Consider the following 22,222-nt stretch of genomic DNA (forward strand, 5'->3'; position numbering starts at 1 on the left):
CTCAGCATAATGCATCCAAGATTATCCAAGTGCAACTAACTCTGGGCAAGACCGCAGTCTAAACTGTTGCTTGCTACAGATCCCCCACCATGCCCCAGGATTCCCACTCCTCATTTCTTGATACACTGGAAAATATTAGGGTACAACCCAACACCCTAATAATGGGTGATTTCAACTACCCCACCATTAACTGGGAAAACTACTCATGTTCCAACTCTTTTGATCAACGTTTTCTGGAATTCATAAATTCCAATGCCTTGGATCAACTTATCCCCACCCCCACCAGGGGCAGCAATATCCTAGACCTAGTTATTACCAACATGAATGACCGGTGTTTCACACCTAAGGTCAGTTCCTCATTGGTCAGATCCAACCACAAGCTAATCACCATTGACATCCACATCCCCCATGCACCCCCCACTAGGGAAACTATTGTAAAAAATGTATCCAAAGCCAACTTTACACTTCTTAAGACATAAGATCTTTATTCAACCTGTAGTTGCCCTTGCTGCTGTGTATCCCTGGCCTCGGAGGGCCTATACTCATTTTCTTTTCACATTCCAGTCCTGTATTAGGAATTGGGATTTTCTCCTGCTGGATAAATAAGGACCCCTACAACTACTCTTACCATCCTATCTTCAACCTAAAAGAATTCTGCTGTTTTAGTTCAAAAACAGTTCCCAAAGGATACAAGAAACTCTTCACCTTGAAGTCCTTATTAGGAATTGGGATTTTCTCCTGGATAAATAAGGACCCCCTACAACTACTCTTACCATCCTATCTTCAACCTAAATGAATTCTGCTGTCCTAGTTCAAAAATAGTTCCCAAAGGATACAAAAAAACTCTTCACCTTCCAGTCCTGTATTAGGAATTGGAATTTTCTCCTGCTGGATAAATAAGGACCCCCTACAACTACTCTTACCATCCTATCTTCAACCTAAAAGAATTCTGCTGTCCTAATTCAAAAACAGTTCCCAAAGGATACAAGAAAGTATGCTTCACCCAAAGCCAACTGTTAAATTGCACTGTTTTTATTACCGTGTGCTATATGTTATCCATACTCTAAGCCAGGTACCAAGCAGCCTTACCCCTCTATACCCCATAGTTAACTAATTTGTCTCCCCTGTAATTCCCCTACCAGAGCCATCTGTTCGATTTAGATCTCTTTTCTTATAGCTTTTCAGCTCCACCTTACCTTCTGCCCACTAGGTGACACTCTTATCTAGTTTTGTACAGTATCCACTAGCCCTTCCCTCCCATTTTAAATTCCAGTCTAATTTTCTATGTTCTTGCAATCTCAGACTGCTCCTTAGTCTTCCTCCTTCATGCACCTTATTTCTTTCATCCCCATACACTACTATCCCTTATTAAATAAATAACTGAACTATCCCTCCTCACTCAGTTGTTACTTCCAGGAGCTCCTCAGGAGTCTGCTGCTCATAGATTGCCTCTGCAATTTCCTCCTTCACCTGCTCTAACCCACTCTGTTTGCCCTGTGGGCTCACTCTGCTCCCCTACCCTGCTCCAAATTTCACCCACCCCAGTACCCCTACATTTATTCCAGCCAATAGTCTCCACCCCTCCTCTACCACTCCACTCACAGTCCTCCTCTCTCTGCCCCTCCTATTCTCACCCCTCCACTCAATTAAAAGCCACTCCCCTTATACAATTCACTATACTCTCCTCCTCTCCCCTTCCTCATACTGTATCTTATATCTCTTCTACATCATACCTCCCTCTCTACTCCATCTTATATACTTATGCCATCTCACTATGAACTCTTCAATTGTACTTACCCTTCTCATCCCCTCTACCACCTTGTTAACTCTAATTATACTATACCATACTACCTCCTATTCCTCCACTCCTCTTCCCCCTTCTCTCATGTCCCACTGTACCTCTCCCATCCCCATCTCTCGCTCACAATACCTCACTTCCATACCATCTCAGCCTCATTAGTCCAGCCCAATCACCTCTCCTACTTCAAACCAAAGTTCTTACCCACATTAACAAGACACAACTTCCCTAAACCTCTTTCATATCATCCTCCACACTCAGAAGGAAATCTAAATCACCTACTACCTTCTTTCTCATCCACCTACTTTTAGCAGGTGATATACACCCTAACCCTGGACCTAGTTCCACTAACAACCCTATCCCCCCAAAAACTACCAAAACTACCAGCCTCAAAATCCTTAAATTAGTTACTCTAAATGCCCAAAATATATGGAATAAAGCAACTAGCTTCCATGCCTGGCTTAACAAGAACCAACCTGACATAGCATCCGTCTCTGAGACTTGGTTAAAACCATACATCTCTGACTCAGAAATTCTACCCCCTGGTTAACAAGCCATTAGATATGACCACATGAATAGAAGAGGTGGAGGAGTAGCCTTGATACTCTCTAACATACTCCCCATTATTCCATACCCAAATCCCATTCCTCAATTTAACAATGCAGAACTTGTAATAGGTGTTCTATAAATGAATAATCATAAAAGTGTCTGCATCTTATCCCTCTATATTCCCCCACATAACAACACTAGTACTTTAGAAGAAATCCTCCAATGAGCCTCCATTAATATTATCCTAGAGACCTACATTCTAGGTGACGTTAACTTAGACTGGAATAAAATTAACAACCAAAATCCCACCATATCTGTCAATCTCTTCAACTTTACCCAATTTACCAATTCTGTCACCAGAGCCAAAAAAACAATCCTCCAGGATCCACTCTGGACTGGATCCTAGCTTGCCACCCTATCAACATATTAGACTCAGGCATCCTCTCTGAATCTATTAATGACCATCTGCCTGCCTTTATCCTTTGAGCAACCCATTCCTCCCCTCACCAGCACCATTATATACATACTCATAACCTTACAAACTTCAGCCTTTCAACCTTCTCTAACACCCTAAAACAAACTAACTGGAACACTCTAAAAACACTCCCTCTAGACAACGGCATAGATTATTTCAATTTCACCTTCCTAAATGTACTTAATACCCAAGCCCCTCCACGATCTATAGGAGTCAAACCCAACCCCACACCATGGCTAACCAAGGAAACAAAAAACTTATGTTACAACGAGATAAATGCTGGAAACTATCTCAGCACAATAAACATCCTGAAACCCTCCTTAAATATAAGCAACTCTGCAACCTCACCAAAAGACATATAATTAAGGATAAACAATCATACTATATGAAACTCCAAATCAACCACTCCAAAAACCCCAAACAATTCTGGAACTCCATCAACTCACGCCTTCACCCAGGCACCAAAAACAAATGTTGCCCTGATACTACTAAGACTGATCCAGAAATTGCCACTCTCTTCAACTCCTTCTTTAAATAGCTGAACTAAGTCCTTCCCAAATACCCCATCCTCACAAGTCAGTTGCTCTACCCAGCCTCTGAACCCAACCCCCCACCTTTGAACTTAAACCAGTTTCAACCTCCTACATATAAAAAACTCCTCAGCAAGATAAAACCCTACTCCAATGCCCCATATAACATTCCCTCTAAATTCTTAAAGATTGTTGCAGATGGCAACGCCCTTCCCACTAACATCTTAATCAACAGATCCATACAAGAATCTTATGTCCCCTAGCTTTGGTGTGCTGCCTTTATACATCCTCTCCACAAAGGCGGTAAAAATAGCAATACCTCTTTTACCCCATAGCCATCCTCTCCCCAATATCAAAAGTACTGGAAAAATGCATTCACACCCAACTAATGCCCGTAACCACAAACCATCTAATCTCTCAAACCCAACATGGCTTCCACCCCAGCCATAGCACTATCATTGCTCTTCTCTCATTCTTAGATATAGTCAACCATGCCTGTGACTTCAGAAAAATAATTTCTACAATTTTATTAGCCCTCTTCAAGGCTTTCGACACTATCTCACATACCCATCTTCCCAACCACCTTGCTAATTTAAACCTTTCTCACAATTCCCTGTCCTGGTTTTCAAGCTGCCTATCTGATAGATCTCATGCTGTAAAATGGAAGAAAGGCACCTCAGACTTCCTTCCCACTCATACTGGAGTTCCCCAAGGATCTATTCTTGGCCCAATGCTGTTTAACATCTTTGTCAAAGATTTCCACTCGGCCATCCCAAATACAAAAATAGTACAATATGCTGACAACTCCACTTTAATCTGCTGTGCCACCAACCTCCCAGAACTTCAATCATACACACAAACTGCCTTCTCTACCACTGAATACTGGATGTTGCAAAACCATCTATCTCTAAACACTAATAAATCCAAAATACTACTCTTCACTCCCTCAAAATCCTCCCCACTTGATAAAAAGTCTTTCCAGATTAGAAGTCACAGCAATTCTACCATAGAAATGATTCCCTATGTCAAACTACTTGGGGTCACCATAGATGAACACCTAAAATATGACACACATATTCAACTAAACATAAAAAAAAACACATCAAATACTCGGCCTGCTATACAGAAACATCCACTATCTCACTCCTTCTACTAGACAAACCCTTGCCACTACTTACCTTCTCCCCTCTCTATTGTATGGTGCACCTATACTAACTAACCTATCTGCCTCCATCTCTTCCAAAGTGGAAAGTTGCTACAATAAAATCTCCAAATTTGCCATAAAAGGCAAACCCTCCTCCCACCATTGCTCTGCCCTTAACTTACTTAACTGGCTAGAACTTCCCAACCATCTCGACTACCTCCAACTTACTGTCCATAGGCTATTATTTAACCCTACTCTATGCCCTGCTCTCTCCAGTATCCTACAACCTTACACCCCTAAAAGGCCACTTTGATCTTCCCACCTAAACCTTATCACAGTCTACAAACCAATCCACCCTGCTGGACGGCAACTCCTGTCCTTCTCCCTAGACAAAAAAATGGAGCTCTCTCCCTCCTTCTCTATGTACTATTGACAATATTGACAACTTCTGGAAAATTAAATTTTAATTGTTCCATAACACTGTGCTGTTACTCTGATGCTTACTGTGATGGATTTGAAGTCTTCTTAAGACACTCAGTCTTGCTGGCTGGAATCAAAGTCTGATTATACTTGCATTCACAGTCTGTTGCATACAGAAACTTGCAGAATATACACTGATGAGAGAATATACTTTGCAGCACCTGTCTTTAAGAGCAGTAACCAATAACTTTTATAGTAAACCACACGTACTTCTGTTACAGCTTCAGAAAATGTTCTACTTTACTTCTCATACAGTACAGATGATGTGAGAGATATAACATTCACCTCAGGACAAATGTGTCCCTAACTTACCCCTAACATAACTGGATTTAATACAGACTTTATATATTTTTTTAGTTAAACATACACCCTCTTGGTTTTGGAAATATACTGCCTTGATGACGCAAATGCTGACACATCTGTTCTTGTGCAAATGCTGATAAGTAAACTGTCTTCAAGGAAACACCTTGTGGATTAGAAAAGCACATTTTTAAACTTTCTTAGAAAAACATGCCCTGTTGTCAGTTCTTTAAAGAAAGCAAATTACATTCTTGTCATATCTGTAAGAAGTCAGCTTTCTTGATGTGTGTGTAATACACTCATAAGCAAGTTCCTTATTTTTTTAAGCCACAGTCATTTAGTATGGATGCCAATCACATATTACTAAACTCTATCTCTACACTTAAACAAGCTTTATTTTATACTTATGTTGCATATTTGTAGCAAAGTTACATTCAACATTAATATCTTGTTGAGCATAATCTTACAACTTCAAATCACATCTTCATTCCTAATTTTTCTCTAACTGGAAGCTAGAGATTTCACCTTACCCACCTAGCCTTCCTCTCTCTACATTCTAAATCATATTTTCCCTACTTCCCCTTTCCCTACTACTTAACTCCTCCATAACTGACTCACTCTTCAGTGTTATCTCACATACATTTTGTATATATTGTATATAGCTTGCTCTCCCTGTTCTCCCCTCTCTTTGTTTGTATCTGTTCTGCCATAACCACCCAAACAAGTCACATTTTCTATACTACTGCTGGAATTTTTTCCTCTCAACATATGACTCTTATGCAAAGTTACCAATGTACCAGTTCATGTCTCTGATTTTATAATGTATCTGCACCCTCAATACTAACTGTAACTTGCTTACCTTATGTATTTGCATCTTGAAAGGTACTTTAATCTGAATATCTAATGTTTACTATGCAATGTGGACCTTTACCAATGTACCAGGTCATGTCTGAATCATGAACAGTAACTTTAATCTGATATTGTAATGTCTACTATGTAATGAGGAGCTTTACCAATTTACCAGTTCATGTCTCTGATTATATAATGAATCTACACCCTCTATATTAACTGTATTTTGCTCATCTTATGTATCTACATCCTGAATTGTTACTTTAATCCGAAAATCTAATGTCTATTATGTAATGTTGGAGCTTTTCTCCGCGGGAGTCCACTGAAAACAGGCTCCTGAGCCCAGTGGACCCCCGCCCCCGGTCATCAAACTGAAATAAATAAATAAATAAATAAATAAGTGGCAAACTTCACGACACCCATGCAGACAAACAATAGAGATACAACTGCAGAATCTTACACAAATGTACTTTATAAACACTTATGTGAGTGCATGGATCGTGCTATCCCTAACAGAGCCAAGATGCTATTCTCCAAAAAAATGAAGCCAATTTGGTGGTCCCCTGCCATAAACAAACTCTACAACAGAAGAAAGAAACTGTTGCAAAAAAGTGTAAAATCCCATGATTGGAGGAACTCCCTGGTAAGCCTCAGTAAGAAGCTGAGGTCCTTCATAAAATCCTCTAAAGCTAGTTATGAAAACAAAATCATCACTGATTCTAAAGACAACCACAAAGCATTCTATAGCTATGTCAAGAATCTCAATGGCAACACTCAGATCTGCTCTGAGTTACAGCACAATGGCACTAAATATATAGAACCAACTGATATTGCCAACATCCTGGCAGATAGGTTCAGTGCAAACTTTACCCCCCTCTCACCTCCTAAAGAACCCATCTCTATACCGGAAGAATTTAAAGTTACTGTAATCATGGCTGCACAGGTAAAAACCACACTCTTCAAAGCCAAGAACACAGCATCCATGGGACCTGACAACATTCCAAGCTGCATTCTAAATGAACTACAGAACAAACTGGCACCCCACCTTAGAACCATGTTCAATCATAGCCTCACCTCAGGCTTTATGCCCATTGAATGGTGCACAGCGATGATTATCCCACTCCACAAAGGGGGAGCCACCATGGACCCCAGGAACTACCATGCCATTAGCCTGATGAGCCTGGTCTGGAAGGCCATGGAATGTATCATCATGGAACTTATAAACAAAGATATTGGTAATCTCCAAACTCTGGACCCTACCCAGTTTGAGTTTGTAAAAAGCAGATCATGTCTCGTAAACCTGATAGACTTCTTTGAAGCAGCCGCCAAAGCTGTAGACGACGGTAAGGTGGTTCACACATCCTATCTAGATCTCACCAAGGCTTTCAATACATTCCTCCACTCTATAATTATAGATAAACTCACTAAACTAGGTATAAATCCCTATGTCACAAGATGGGTTGCCAACTGGCTCACTGACAGAATGCACACTGTGAAAGTAGCAGACTCCAAATCCGATTTTAGACAAGTGACAAGTGGAGTACTACAGGGTTCAGTCCTAGGTCCTCTCCTGTTTGGTATTTACTTCTCTGAAGTACAGGCTAGCACAGAAGGTCTTTGGCTAACAAAGTTTGCAGATGACTGCAAACTAGGAGCCATAATCAAAGCTCCTAACGATGTAGACATCCTACAAAAGGGCCTCACTGAGACAGATGCCTGGTGTCATGCTCAATGCGAAAATGTGCATTGTCATCCCCTTTGGTAAAAACTCTGTACCCATAAACTACCACATAGGTGGTAGTCTACTTAATGCCAAAAGTGTGATAATAGACATTAGGTCACAGGTGGGCAGTAGTCTCTCCTTTGATAATCACATTGTCACAGTACTCAGGAAATCCTTCTACATGGCACACCTCATCACAAAAGGTTTCTCATCCAGGAGAAAAGAGGTAATTTTTCCCCTCTACTCGTCACTCATTAGACCCATTATAGAGTTCAACACCCCTTTTGGTATGTGCCTCACAAGACATCTACAACAAATGGAAAGGCCATAGAAATATGTCACAAAGACGATTACCGGCCTCAAACAGATGCCGTATGCAGACCATCTCAAAAAAAACTCCAGCTTTACTATGTCGCATATTGCCTACTCGGGGCAATCTCTGCCTAACATACAAAGCTATGTCAAACCCAGTGTTATTGGACATGCTCCACTTAAATAAATCCCAATCCTTCCAAGCTACACACTCTTGGGATCTAAACCTGGTCACCACAATAAACAGAACATGCTGGAGGGATAGATTCCTGTCCCAGAGACTCCCCATACTCTGGAACAAACTACCTATCTATATCAAACAAAGCTCCTCATTAGCAGTCTTCAAGAAAAATCTTGATAATTGGATGGGAAATAGGAAATTCACCCCGGGGATCACTTCTGTGGCTCTGCTCGACAGTGGCACAGGAAAATAATTTTCTTGGATGGTGAAAGCGAAGGTACCTTTTTGGCTAGGCTTATATAGGCCCTAGGGCCAATAGCCTAGTACCTACCTATAAGCCTATAACAGAGAACTAAAAAATATGAAAAAATTGGGAATAATTTAATGGTAGCTCATTCTGGATGGATTAATGGCAGACAGCAATGATTTAAAATTGTACATTGATACTTTGGGTTCTGAAGGCATGTGAGATGTTTTGGTAAAGGTGGTCTGAACCTCTATCACCCCCACAATGCACACAGTTGAATGAATGGAACCATGGTGACACTCAGATGTCTATTATATTACTAGAGTTGATGCCTATATAGGTGACAGCACTGTTTTGACTTTCCAGTTTGACAAACAAAAAATCTGCACTTCAACCTGATAAGAAAGTGGCTGCAACAGGCCTGAACAAATTAAGTTTCAATTAAAAGGAGTACAGCTATTGCTCAGATGATTAGAGTTGCAATGCCTGAAGTTTAACATGACTTTTTCTTCTAGCTATTGTCATAGTAAACTGATCTACTTCATGGATAGATTTCTATATTTGAAAACTTCACTCGTCTTGAAGACTGGTAAACGTGGTAGATACCCAATAGACTGTTGTTCCACAGGATGCTTGGGAAACTAGATATTGGAAGAAGGTCAGTTGATAATACAGTTCTGGACACAAAGCATTTGCAAAGCCTAGAATATGGTGCATATGGTGTTTGTAGAAGTTTTGTATTCTTTGGATTAGAAAAAAACAGATGTCATTCGTTAATTAAGATACTTACTACACAAATGGCAAGAAGATGTAGTCAGAATCATTAACTACAACTGGCATCTTTGGGATTCATTTTCTAGGTGCATGGTTTGAAAGATTACATTAATCATTCAGTAATGAGCAGAATGTGGGAAGAACAGACTATAATCCAGGACAGGCAGTGTGCGGTTAAAAGCTGCCTCTTGGTATCATTATCAACCCCCCTTTTTCCCATTTTTCTACATGAGGTCGGGGTAGCATGTTAACTGTCGTCAACTCTCTCGATTCAGTGCCACACTCCTGCCTTCTTCAACAATCATGCCTGACTGTCACAGATCTTCTTTCACACAATCCATACACCTTTTTGTTGGACATCCTCCCTTCCTCTTACCTTCTTCCTGTCTGTCCCACATCTTCCTCATTGGATTGTCTTTTGCTTTTCTACACATGTGCCCAAACCACAGTAATCTGTTGTCTGTGATATTTTCTGTAATTGGAGCTACTTTTGTTCTGCTCTTCTGTCCTCATTTCTTTGTCTGTCCCACAGTGTGCATCCTACAACCTTTCTCAGACACTTCATTTCCATCACCTCTAGCTTGTTCAACTGTTCTGCCTTTCCTGCCAGGTTTCTGTACCATAGAGTAGTACTGGACACACCACTGTCTTATACACCTTTCTTTTCAGCTTCTTTGGCTTTCTTCCATCATAAACGACACCTGTCACTCTATGCCAGTTGGCTGTAGCCCCTCTGATTCTAGATTTGACCTCTTCATTCAGGCTAATCTTCTCCTCAACTACCCCTCCCACATTTTTTAAGCTGTTTACCTGTTCCACTATCTTCCCTTCTAGCTCTATTCTCAGCTTCTTCTGATTTCCCCAATTTGCTGCCATTACCACTATCTTATCTGTATTTAGTTTCATCCCATGTACCTTCAGATTTGCGTTCCATTCTCCTATTCTTCGCTGAAGTTTTAGCTCAGAGTCTGCCTGTACTGCCACATCATCTGCATGCAGCAGCTTTGTTGATCCGTCCCCTCCAACCTGCTTGCTAATGTAGTCCAACACCAGTATGAACAGCAGTGGGCTCAGAGCTGAACCCTGATGTACACCCACTCCCACTGAAAACCCCTGTGAGGCCGAACACTGTTCATACTTGAGCCATTAGACCCTTGTACATAGCCTGCACTAATTTTACCAATGTTTCTGGGACTTCAAACCACCACAGTACTGCCCAGATCAGCTTTCTTGTAATCTTGTCATATACTTTCTCCAAGTCTAGGAATGCCCAGTTGGATTGTCTCCTCATCTCTAGCTTCTTCTCAAGTATCTGTCTCAATGCAAACATCGGGTCAGTTTTGCTACATCCTGATCTGAATCCAAACTGCTCATCTCCCATCTTACATTCTACTACTCTGTGTATCCATTTATCAATCACCCTCTCCAATGTGATAGGAGTTTGATGCCTCTGTGCTGCCTACAGTTGTGGATGTCCACTTTTTCTTGTACACTGGCATGACTATGCTTTTTCTCCAGTCATATGGGATATGCCTTTATCTCCACACTGCTATTTGTACCCTCAGGAGCCATTTCTCCCCATCTCAACCAGCATCTTTATCATATCTGTGGTGACCTCATCTAAGCCTGCTGCTTTCCCTGACTTCATCTTCCTTAGTGCTGTTCTTGTGTCTTCTAGTGTGGGCTCCTCTTCTTCTCTCATTGTAGGCTGTTTCTGGGGACGTACAGCTTTTGTGGGGTTTTCTTCATTCAGAAGCTGCTGGAAATACTCCTTCCATCTGCCTTTGATGTCCACTGGACTGGTGAGCAGGTTGATGCTGGCATCCCTTATGAAGGGCGTCTGACTATCTAATTTATCTTTCTAGCTTTGCCTTGCAACTTGATATAGATTCTTTGTGCCCCTTACTGAGTCACTTTCCAGAAGTTGGTACAGTGCCTCCAATGCCCTATTCTTTGCTATTGCAATTCCTTTCTTACCATCTTTGTTAGCCAACCAGTAGTCCTTCTGGTCAGTCTTTTCTATTTCCCACTTCTTCCTGCACTCTTTCTTTCTTTTGATGACTTCCTGGACTTCTGCATTCCACCACCAGCTTTCCTTATGTACCTTGTTTCCATACCTGGCTCGGCCACATATCTGTTCTGTAGTTCTAAAACATGCTGTTTATTAGGTGCTGCTATTCTTCTTCAACTCCACCTATTCACCCTCTTCTTGGGGTGCTAGAGCTCTGAGTAATTCCTTGAACTGTTGTACTTTCTCTCCAGTCAACTTCCAGGTCTTCAGCCTGGTCTCTGTTGACCTTAGATCCTTCTCTGACCACTGCTTGCAGCTGATTGTGGCAACTAGTGGTTTATGCTGTGGGCCGACTGTTTCACTGGGTACGACATTTTGTAATCAAGGATTCTACCTCACTTTTCCTTACTAGTTGGAAATCTACCTGAGTTGTTGACTTGTGACTGCCTCTCTTTCTGAACCATGTGTTGACTACTTTACATCTAGAATGGCTTCTCCTTCTTTATTCCTGTTGCCCCACCCATGTGGACCCAGGCAGTCCTCATATCCTGTTCTGTCTGTCTTGATATGAGCATTCAAGTCACCCATTTTCAAAACCAACGTCCTGCTTTATCTAGTAGGTCCAGCAACTGCTGTCTGAATGCACTCTTTTCCTCACTATAACAGCTGTGGGGCATAGGCTGAGATTACTCTAACATTACAGTGAAGTCTGACTGCTATGAGTCTGTCATTAATTCTGATGATATCCCTTACTCTCTCTCACCAGAATTCCTATACCATTTCTAACCTGCCCTCCCTCCACCTGAGTAGTAGACTCTGGATCCCAAGCCAAGTGGCTTTGGTGCACTGCTCTTCCATCTCATCTCTTGGATACATAGGATGTCCAGCCTCCTCTGTATCATCATGTTATCCACTTCCAAGCTGCATCCTGTCAGTGAACCTACATTAAGTGTAGCAGTTCATCTTTGGCAGGTCCGTTGGTTTTATGTCCAGCTTTCTCTCAACAGAGCTATCCCAGGTAACGCAGGGGGCAACTAGACACCGGCTGGGCTTTATGGTGGGCACACAGTGGCCAGTAGGGGCCAATAGGGGCACATATACCATTAGCAAGGTCAGAGTAGGCCAGGTCCTCAACCCCACTAGTAACTACCCTTTCCATTTTTGGTGACATTAGTCAACATGACCGAATCACCTACACTCCATTGAGTATGTAGCCCTGGCACAGCAAGCAGTCTGTGAGTCATGTTCTCCTACCTTCAGGATACTGCGCCCCACCATGGATGGCCAAAGTGGTTGGTCTGTACTACTCTTTCCCCTATAAGGCATCATGTAGAGTCTGTGCTGCTGCCCACAGCTCCATTCATTGGTGACTTTGAGATAGAAACATTTGGCATGTTTTTCAGATATGGGAGAAACCCCACAGACACACAGGGAGAACATGCAAAGTTCATACAGACATTGGTCGGAGGTTAGGATCAAATCTTGTACCTTGTGCATGGGAGGTGAATACTTTAACCACTAAGCCATCTATGTCATAGTTGGTGTTGATATGCTACTTCTACTTTTTCAAGGTTAAATGCTTTGCAGCAATTATGTAATATATACAATGTATAGAAAGATTTTTCTCTCATGAGGCCATTTCAGCAGAAAATAGGGCAGAAGGAGCCAGTTCACATTTAGCATGCTGTGAATAATCCTTGTGCAAGGACACTGATTTTCCATTTTTCCTGGAAAAATACCAGAAACCTGAAAGCTGAGCTGTCTGAGTATTGGAATAGCCTGGGATTTTCATGTAATTGGCATTTTAAGCTAGACCACTTATTCACTATGACCCTCACATCTTATTTTTTACCACTTAAAAAACTGTAAGCCTACTTTATTAGGTGTTCTGTACCTGAAATATGTTTTAATTTTTGAATATATGTAGATGCAGTAGATAATTATAATGAAATCACCACAAAGACCAGAAATTACATTTAAAATGTTCAGGTATACTTCCTGAATTTCATCTTATGAAAGCAGAATTGAGAACCATAAATCAGTTTCCCTGTTCATATGAACATTAAGTAGTGTTGTGACTGGAGGGCTCAAACAGAGATCAACTTAGGAGAGAACATCAGAACATTGTTATAAATAGTGAAACCACATTGCTATGCTCTTTTAACAGAGTAGCTGCCTTAAACAGTTAAATGGGAGAGTGCAAAAGGGTTACTGGCACAGTATTTACATCTTCTTCTAGATATATTTTACAGACTTCACAATTAGAACAGGTTATTAACAAGTCACTGAGTAATGTAGTTATTAAATTTTACCTTTCAGCATATGCATTTACGATGGGCCAGGCAACCAATCTTGTAGATCAACGGGTATCCTTGATATCATAAAGAAAGAAGACAAGTGACAGCCTACACTGTATGAGCAGTATATTATAAAAGATTTAAAAAAAAGAGAGTAAAGAGGGGGAGATGCCAAGTGGGAACCTGAGAACATGGACGGAGTATGGTTTTGAAGTAAGTTACAGCAATTTCTTAGAATTTGAAAAAAATGGGATAGGTTGCCCTTGGAACATTAATTGGTATACATTAATTGTGTTTGTTTTTCATTACAAGTCATAAGAAGGGTTGCTAGTATGTATCCTATACTATTCCTCGTATTTGACAGAGAGGAGATTCCAAGTGAGATCAAGTGTCAGACAATGCAGGCTACAATCAACAAGACTTAGGTGGCAGTGGCATGGAAGCAGTGTTATGCTATGGAGGCAGTTAGTGACAGCAGTTCATTAGAAAGCTAGAGTACCACAGAAACCAAGCTGCATTTTTATACATTTAGGAGGAACCATCCTGAGATGGTTTAATTGCTAAAACCACTTTGTGTTGAGAAATATTTGGTGTTGAGAATTTTAAGGAATATATTTTATTTTCAGCATGTCTCCTGAAGTCAAGATTGTATAATGTTACATGAAATAATTCAACTTTAGTGCAATAGAGGCTGTCAAAAAGTATGTTAATAGGACACTGTATAAGAAATCAAGGATGAGGGCCATTATGATTTTGAGTATGGAGCTACCCTATGGTACCTAATAGATGACATATAACTGAAAAATAAAGAACAAGATGTTATCCAAGGGTAGTTGGGAAGATAGAATGAGATATGAGAAAAAGTGACACAAGGCCCATAAGTCTGACCAGCCTTTTATGCAAAGCCATGAAAAGACTTATCATAGAATTAATAAATCAGGACATAAGGAACCTCCAAACAATGGACCAGTCTCAGTTTGGACTCAGCACAGGCAGTTCATGTGTACTCAGCCTGGTAGATTTTTTAAAAAAACATCACTAAAGCAATGGATGAAGGCAAAAGGGTACAGACTGCACAGTTTGACCTGTCCAAAACTTTTGACACAATTACCCTACTCAGGCATAGTAGAAAAGCTAAATAAACTGCAAATAAGCCACTATGTCACCTGCTGGATTACCAACTGGCTCACAGAGAGGATGCAGATAATCAAAATAGAAGAAATTACCTCCAAAAAGAGATCATTCACCATTGGATTCCCCAAGGGATCTGTAATGGGACATCTCCTGTCTGGCACATACTGTTCTAAAATAAAGCCAATACCAAAATGCTCTGGCTGACTAAGTTTGCAGATGGCTTCAAGCTAAGTTATTGAATGCCCAAATTATTTAGCTGTCCAGCAGGAAGGTTTGTCTCAAAAAATAACTGATGCCAAAATCATGGACTGAAACTAAATGCCAAAAAATGCATTATTCTATCCTTTGGGAAGTTATCTTCTCCAGGGAACTATCACATTGACAACACATCCCTAAGAGTTGACCCCATTGTTTGAGATTTGGAAATTATATGTACAGTGACCTAACTTTTAACCAACACGTCTAGTCCTTCAATATTGCACAACTTATAAACAAAGGAATTGTGTCTAGATCTAGGGAAGTTATTGTTCCCCCTTTACTCACCATATTTAGGCCAGTCATTGAATATAATGCCCCCTTTGGCATTTATCTGTCCAGACACATGCAGCAACTGGAACACTCACAGACATACCTTACTAAAAGGATACAAGGCCTAAACAACATGTCCTACATGGACCGATTGAAAGCCCTGTCACTATACTTGGAATTCTACAGATTGCTAAGAGGTGACCTATTTCTGGCATAAAAGGCACCTCTGACCCATTACAGATGGATTTACTGCATATCAGCGAGCTAAATGACATCAAAAATAGTCTGGGGATGTAAACCTATTCTGCAACATCAACAAAACGGTTTGGAGGGATAGGTATATCTCGCTGCTGTGGAACAGACTCCCCTTCCACATAAAACAAAGTTCATCCCTGCCTTTTCTCAAGCATAACATGGATGGATGGATGGATGGATGGATGGATGGATGGATGGGAAACAGAAGCTTTACCCCTGGAATGCCCCTTCTACTACTAAAAGACAGATGCGTCTGCAAAATGCTTTATTCCCTTGCACGGATCCCCTCAAATTATCTATAGTATGATACCAGTTATTCTCATTATGGGTAATATATAATTATTGACCATGGGATGGGTAAGGCCAATCTATAACTAAATGGGATACGATAATTTCAAGCATAAAAAGGGAAACTGGTTAGACTTAAAATGGCCCACAAGTACAGCTAACCTAATACTTACATATGAATCTTTGAGCCTATCAGAAGAAAATAAGTTGCTAAGTTAAAATATTAAGTAGTGTTCCATGAGACATAGAGATATTAGGCTCAGTACTGAAGAATGGGGGGCAATAGTGGCTTTGAATGCAATTTCTTCTCTTGCTAGTCCTGGTAGGAGGATATTGATCTTTAAGTTGGGTGTTGGGTACATGCGTCTCTCTGGTAAAGGACCCAGATGTCTCAACAAATGGGGTAAGCTATTAGAAGGATGGAGGAATAGATTTGAAGGAATTCAGTAACTCTGAAGGATGTGGTGGACTTCCGTTAGAGTTCTTGGTAAATAAAATAGGACTGTCAATGCTTTGACTGGCCAGTGGTTTGGAAAACAGATGAGGTGTTACTCTGGTTATATTGGTCTAGGTATATCAGATGATACGCATCCACAAATAATTCTGAGTCAGCCAAACATGAAATCCCCCACTGATTTACAAGCTAATATTGATACATATCTTTTTCATCATACTCTCCCAGGTAATTGCCAATTCCAAATTCCTAAGAGCAGGGACAGTTGGTGGATGACAACAGTATAAAGTGATTTAGACCTGCTGTTCATAGGTTCATAGGTATATACAAGGTTTTCATTTATAACAGCCTTTAAGCCTAGTCATGCATCCCAAATATATCAAACAAATTTGCCCCCCTAAATGTTAGTTTTAGGGGTATTTGTAAGCTAGGACATGCATGGTCAAAGATTTACAGGTTGTCTATATCCATTAGAGACATAGGTGACAGGCCAGTGGTGAATTTTTGATTTCCAGTGGACTGGAACAGGTTATGTTTCAATGTGGTCAGACAACTCTGCTTCTCATGGATGGGAAAACTGTTTCAGAGAACGGGTATTTAATTGATGTTATTTTTTTTGTGTATATACTAGAGATCAGAGAGGGATATGAAAAACTCACTGAAACTATCAATGAAATGTGGTAGTATGGTGAATAAAGAAATAAAAGCTTAGTGAAAAATAAAATGGAGATAAATAAGGAGTGAAATAAAGGCCATGCTAAATAAGTTATCTGTATTAATAACTTGATAATACTTGTGCAATACATTCTGATTCAATAATTTATCTGCAAATAAAGCAATTATATATAATTCCCTTATGGCATGTTTTTTTTTCCAGGAAGGGAAGGCTTAGGACAGTGAAGTGATTTCCTGTAATTTATCATGACTAGTAAATTGGTACTTTACAACAGTACTGTATTTCTTAACTTGTAGCAGTGCTGGAGTGTGCTTTAGGCACCGTGTTTTGCAGGACTGTAGATTATGTCAGCATAACAACTTTGGATGTGAACCCAAATTATATTGCCATTGTCACAATTGTCTGCCTTCTCACTAGTGACATCACACACCACACTACAGTTATCCTGTCCATTCAGAATGATATTTTAAATAGTAAAAATGTGTGACAATTCACTATGAATTCTAAAACTGCAATGTTACTTAGGAAGGACTGCATCCTTTTGCCAACTATTTTAAATGGCTACCATGTTCCTAAAATGGTATGAAATATGAGATTATAAATATCAACACTTAAAATGACTTGACATTGAACAGAAAAAAAAGTTTCAAGTAACACTCATTGCAGTTAGAAAATGTGTAGAATTTCAGCATTATGAGTATTATATGATAAAAACATGTATGATATTTTATGTTCTGAATCACTTCACTTTATCATTTACAGTTGATGTTAACAAGTGTGAAAACCATAATAAAAAGTAGGAAATTAGTCTGTTCTGGTTTTAAACACAATTGAGACCTTTATGTCACATTACACATTTTTGCACGCATTTGGCTGTTTACTGCAAATTTCAGTCTTTTTCTGTTGAAGCTGATCCCACCATTTCAAGCTGGGCTATACCAATGCATTGCTGATATGGCGTGGTTTTGCATTTTCTTTGCAAGTAATCTCCTTTAAGTTTAGACCATACAGTTATCTGATTATTGGTGCATTAACAAAGCTTTACGCACACACACACAAATATATATACACTCACACACACACACACACACACACACACACACACACACACACACACACACACACACACACACACACACACACACACACACACACACACACACACACACACATATATATAAAACCACTGGTGCTTCATGAGGTATGTGATTGCTTGCTTGTTCAAAATCCCCAAAAAAGGACCCCAAACTGTAAACAAGTTTACCTGACACTTCAAAGTTATCAAGCACTTATAACTTGCTTAGGAATCAATACTTCTTTATTAAAAATAAAAGATATTAAACACTAGAGAACTTTTACCTTTAATTGGGCTATGTCAGATCTATAAAACAAATCCCTGTAGTAAAAACCTGAACTTGTCCTCTGTTTGTTCTCTTTGACAGATTTGCTATCATGGACAAATGATCTGAAAAACATAAAAAACCCATAAAGCAACAGTTTCTAAATAGTGTCAAGCCTCTCCTACAAAATTAAAACATCAAATAGGAAACATAAGTACACTATTGTGGCATATACTACATTCATTTCACTGTAATACATATTGCCATACTGTCACTATACATATATAGGACACCTTCTTTTTTTAAGATTTAGCAAAAGGACCAGCTAACAAACACATGACTTAATATGAGGGGACTTCATTTCCCCACATTTGCCCATGCTGAAGCACTTCGCCTCCAAATGCAATAGCTAAAATATATACGCATCAGTGCTAACTACATGGTCACACAATCCAAAGTTTATTTCATGTCTTAGCACCATTATTGACTAAATAGAAGTTGACTGTATATAATTCATCAAATTAAAGAATCAGTAAAACAATCTGAAATCTTAGTAGTCAGCAAATTCGATTCTCAGCTGGAGAGCCTTCTGTGTGGAGTCGGCATGTCCTCCCCGCAGTCGAGTCGCATTCAAAAGACATGAGTGAATGGGCGTGCCTTCGTTGAAGGTTGGGCATTGAGCTGGCACCTCGGCACCATACAAATCTACTGCCAATCATTAGCGGACCGGAGTTCCACTGTGGCAACCCCTAACTGGGAAAAGCTGAAACAGGATCAACTGAGTCAGCAAATAGCGACTTATATATATATATATATATATATATATATATATATATATATATATATATATATATATATATATATATATATATATATATATATATATATATATATATATATATATATATATATATATATATAAACTATATCTAATATATATATATATATATATATATATACATATATATATATATATATATAGATAGATAGATATATAGATATATATAGATATTGATTTGTCTATGCAAAATGACGGAAGTACTGAATGTCTGAACTACAAAAGGTCAAACCCAATTCCTCAAACACTTAAAATTCTGAAAAATAACAGAATGACAAAGGAAAAGACTTTTCTCTTACATTCTGTTAAGCTGACCACAAACTCTAGACAGAACTGGTAATAGTGGTAATGTTATAGGGATTTGTTTTTCACTCATTTAAGGGGTAGGGTTAAGGTTTTGGGCAGGGACATTGTTAAATTTAGGAATAGCATACATTAGCAAATCCCACCCCATCTTTCTACTATGTTTTAATCCTAAATCTAAACCTGACCCTGTTACTAGCCTCAACCCTATACTTTACGTGAGAAAAACTCCTCCCATAACATGACAACTACTCATGACATCTGATCTCAGAGAAGGAAAACATACAATAACAGACACATGCACACTCATGCATACAAACAGAAATATGCACACACAAACACACAGCATGTCTATCACCTAACTTAACATCTACTCTGACCCTAACATTCAAACACATGAGGAAATACGCTTGTTATCTCTCTCCTTACCTAGTCCCTTTCCTTAACTTAGTCCTAACCCACTTACACTCGAGCACACATACACTCCCACCCACAAATCATTACTTACCTCGGAAATCCTGTGCATTTGGCTAAATGGATAGTCAATATTCTCATTATATAGATACACACCTGTAAACAGTCAACTAAATGCACATTCAATCAAGTGGTTGTGACCCATATAGCTATACAGATATACAGATAAATATAGATATGAATAAAGTTAAATCTCTATAGAAAATATAGAGATAGATATCTATATGTACATGCATTCACACACATATCTATCTCTCTCTCTCTATATATATATATATATATATATATCTATATCTATATATCTATATCTCTATCTTTATATATATATATATATATATATATATATATATATATATATAGTTCTTTATCTATCTATCTATCTATCTATCACACACACACATATATATATATATATATATATATATATATATACACATATATATATATATATATATATATATACATATATATATTTATGCATATATAGGAGTGATTTTACAATGACTGGTCAACAGGTTAAATAATCAACACAAAAAAAAAAACCTTAAACACGTTCCTAAGAATATTAGGTTCCAACCTAACATTCTCTTACTAGGTGACTTCAACTACCCCTCCATTAACTGGAAATAGTACTCATGTACCAATACACTTGCCCAGCATTTCCTGGAGTTCATTAATTCCAATGCCCAATGGACCAGCGTGTTCTTACCCCCACTAGAGGTAGCAACATCCATGACCTGGTCATTACTAATGTGGGCGACCGTTGCTCTACACCAATAGTCAGATCCTCCCTGGTTAGATCCAACCACAAATAAATCAGCTTGGAAATCCACATCCCTCCCACCCCCCTGCAAAGGTAACCACCATGAAAAACTTCTCCAAATCTAACTTTGGGCTGCTAAAAACAGAGGTGGCTAACTTCACAGCACCCATGCAAATAGAGAATAGTTTCGCAACTGCAGAATCATACACCAATGCACTGTACAAACACATACACAAATGCCTGGATCTCACCATACCCAATAGAACCAAGACAGTCTCCTCCAAAAAAAAGGAAGCCAATCTGGTGGTCCCCTGCCATAAACTAACTCTACAACAGAAGGAGGAAACTGATGTGGAATAAGGTGAAATCCCATGACTTGAAAAACTCCCTTATGAGCCTTAACAAAAAGTTGAGATCCCTCATCAAATCCTTTAAAGCTAGCTATGAAAACCGAATTGCAGCAGATAGTAAAGACAACCACAAGGCCTTCTATAGTTACATAAATAATCCCCAAGGCAATACCCAGATTTTCTCTGAGCTACTGCACAATGGTACCTCTGATATCAAGCCAACAGATATTGCCAGTATACTGGCCGACAGATTCAGTGCCAACTTTACCCCTCTCTTCTCCCAAAGAACCAATCAAAATACCAGTAGATTGCCAGGCACCCAGTATTACTGCTGTACAGGTTAAAACATCACTGTCCAAGGCCAAGAATATAGCTTCTATGGGACCTGGCAATATCTCTGGTTGTGTTCTACATGAACTACAGAGTGAACAGGCACCTCACCTGTGTGGCCTGTTCATTCACAGCCTCACCTCCGGCTTTGTCCCTGCATAATGATGCACTGCTATAGTCATCCCTCTCCACAAAGGAGGATCGACTAGACACCCTGGGAACTATTGCCCCATTAGCCTGACACGTCTGATATTTAAAGCTATGGAACACATCATCATGGACCTAATAAACAAGGATATAGGGACTCTCCAAACTCTGGATCCCACACAGTTGGTTTTTTGAAGGGTAGATCATAGCTGCTCAACTTGGTCAACTTCTTTGAGTCAGACACCAGAGCCGTGGATGAAGGCAAGGTGGTTCATGCAGCCTACCTTGATCTGGCCAAGGCTTTTGATACCATTCCCCACTTAGGAATCATAGAAAAACTCACTAAGCTTGGCATCAACGCCTACATCACTAGGTGGGTTGCAAACTGGTTCACAGATAGAACCCAGAGTGTGAAAGTAGCTGACTCCAAGACAGACTGCTGACTAGTCACTAGTGGAGTCCCACAGGGTTCGGTCCTGGGTCCTCTCCTGTTTGGTATCTACTTCTCTGAAGTCCAGGAAAACATGAAAGGACTCTAGCTGACAAAGTTCACAGATGATTGCAAGTTGGGAGCTATTATTAACTCCCCAAGTGATGTTGACATCCTACAGAATGGCCTCACTGAGACCAACGACTGGTGTCAGAACCATGGCCTTAAGCTCAATGCCAAAA

Source organism: Protopterus annectens, chromosome 1.part0 (assembly GCF_019279795.1).
Source record: "Protopterus annectens isolate FY-2018-M chromosome 1.part0, PAN1.0, whole genome shotgun sequence".
Classification (NCBI taxonomy): domain Eukaryota; kingdom Metazoa; phylum Chordata; order Ceratodontiformes; family Protopteridae; genus Protopterus; species Protopterus annectens.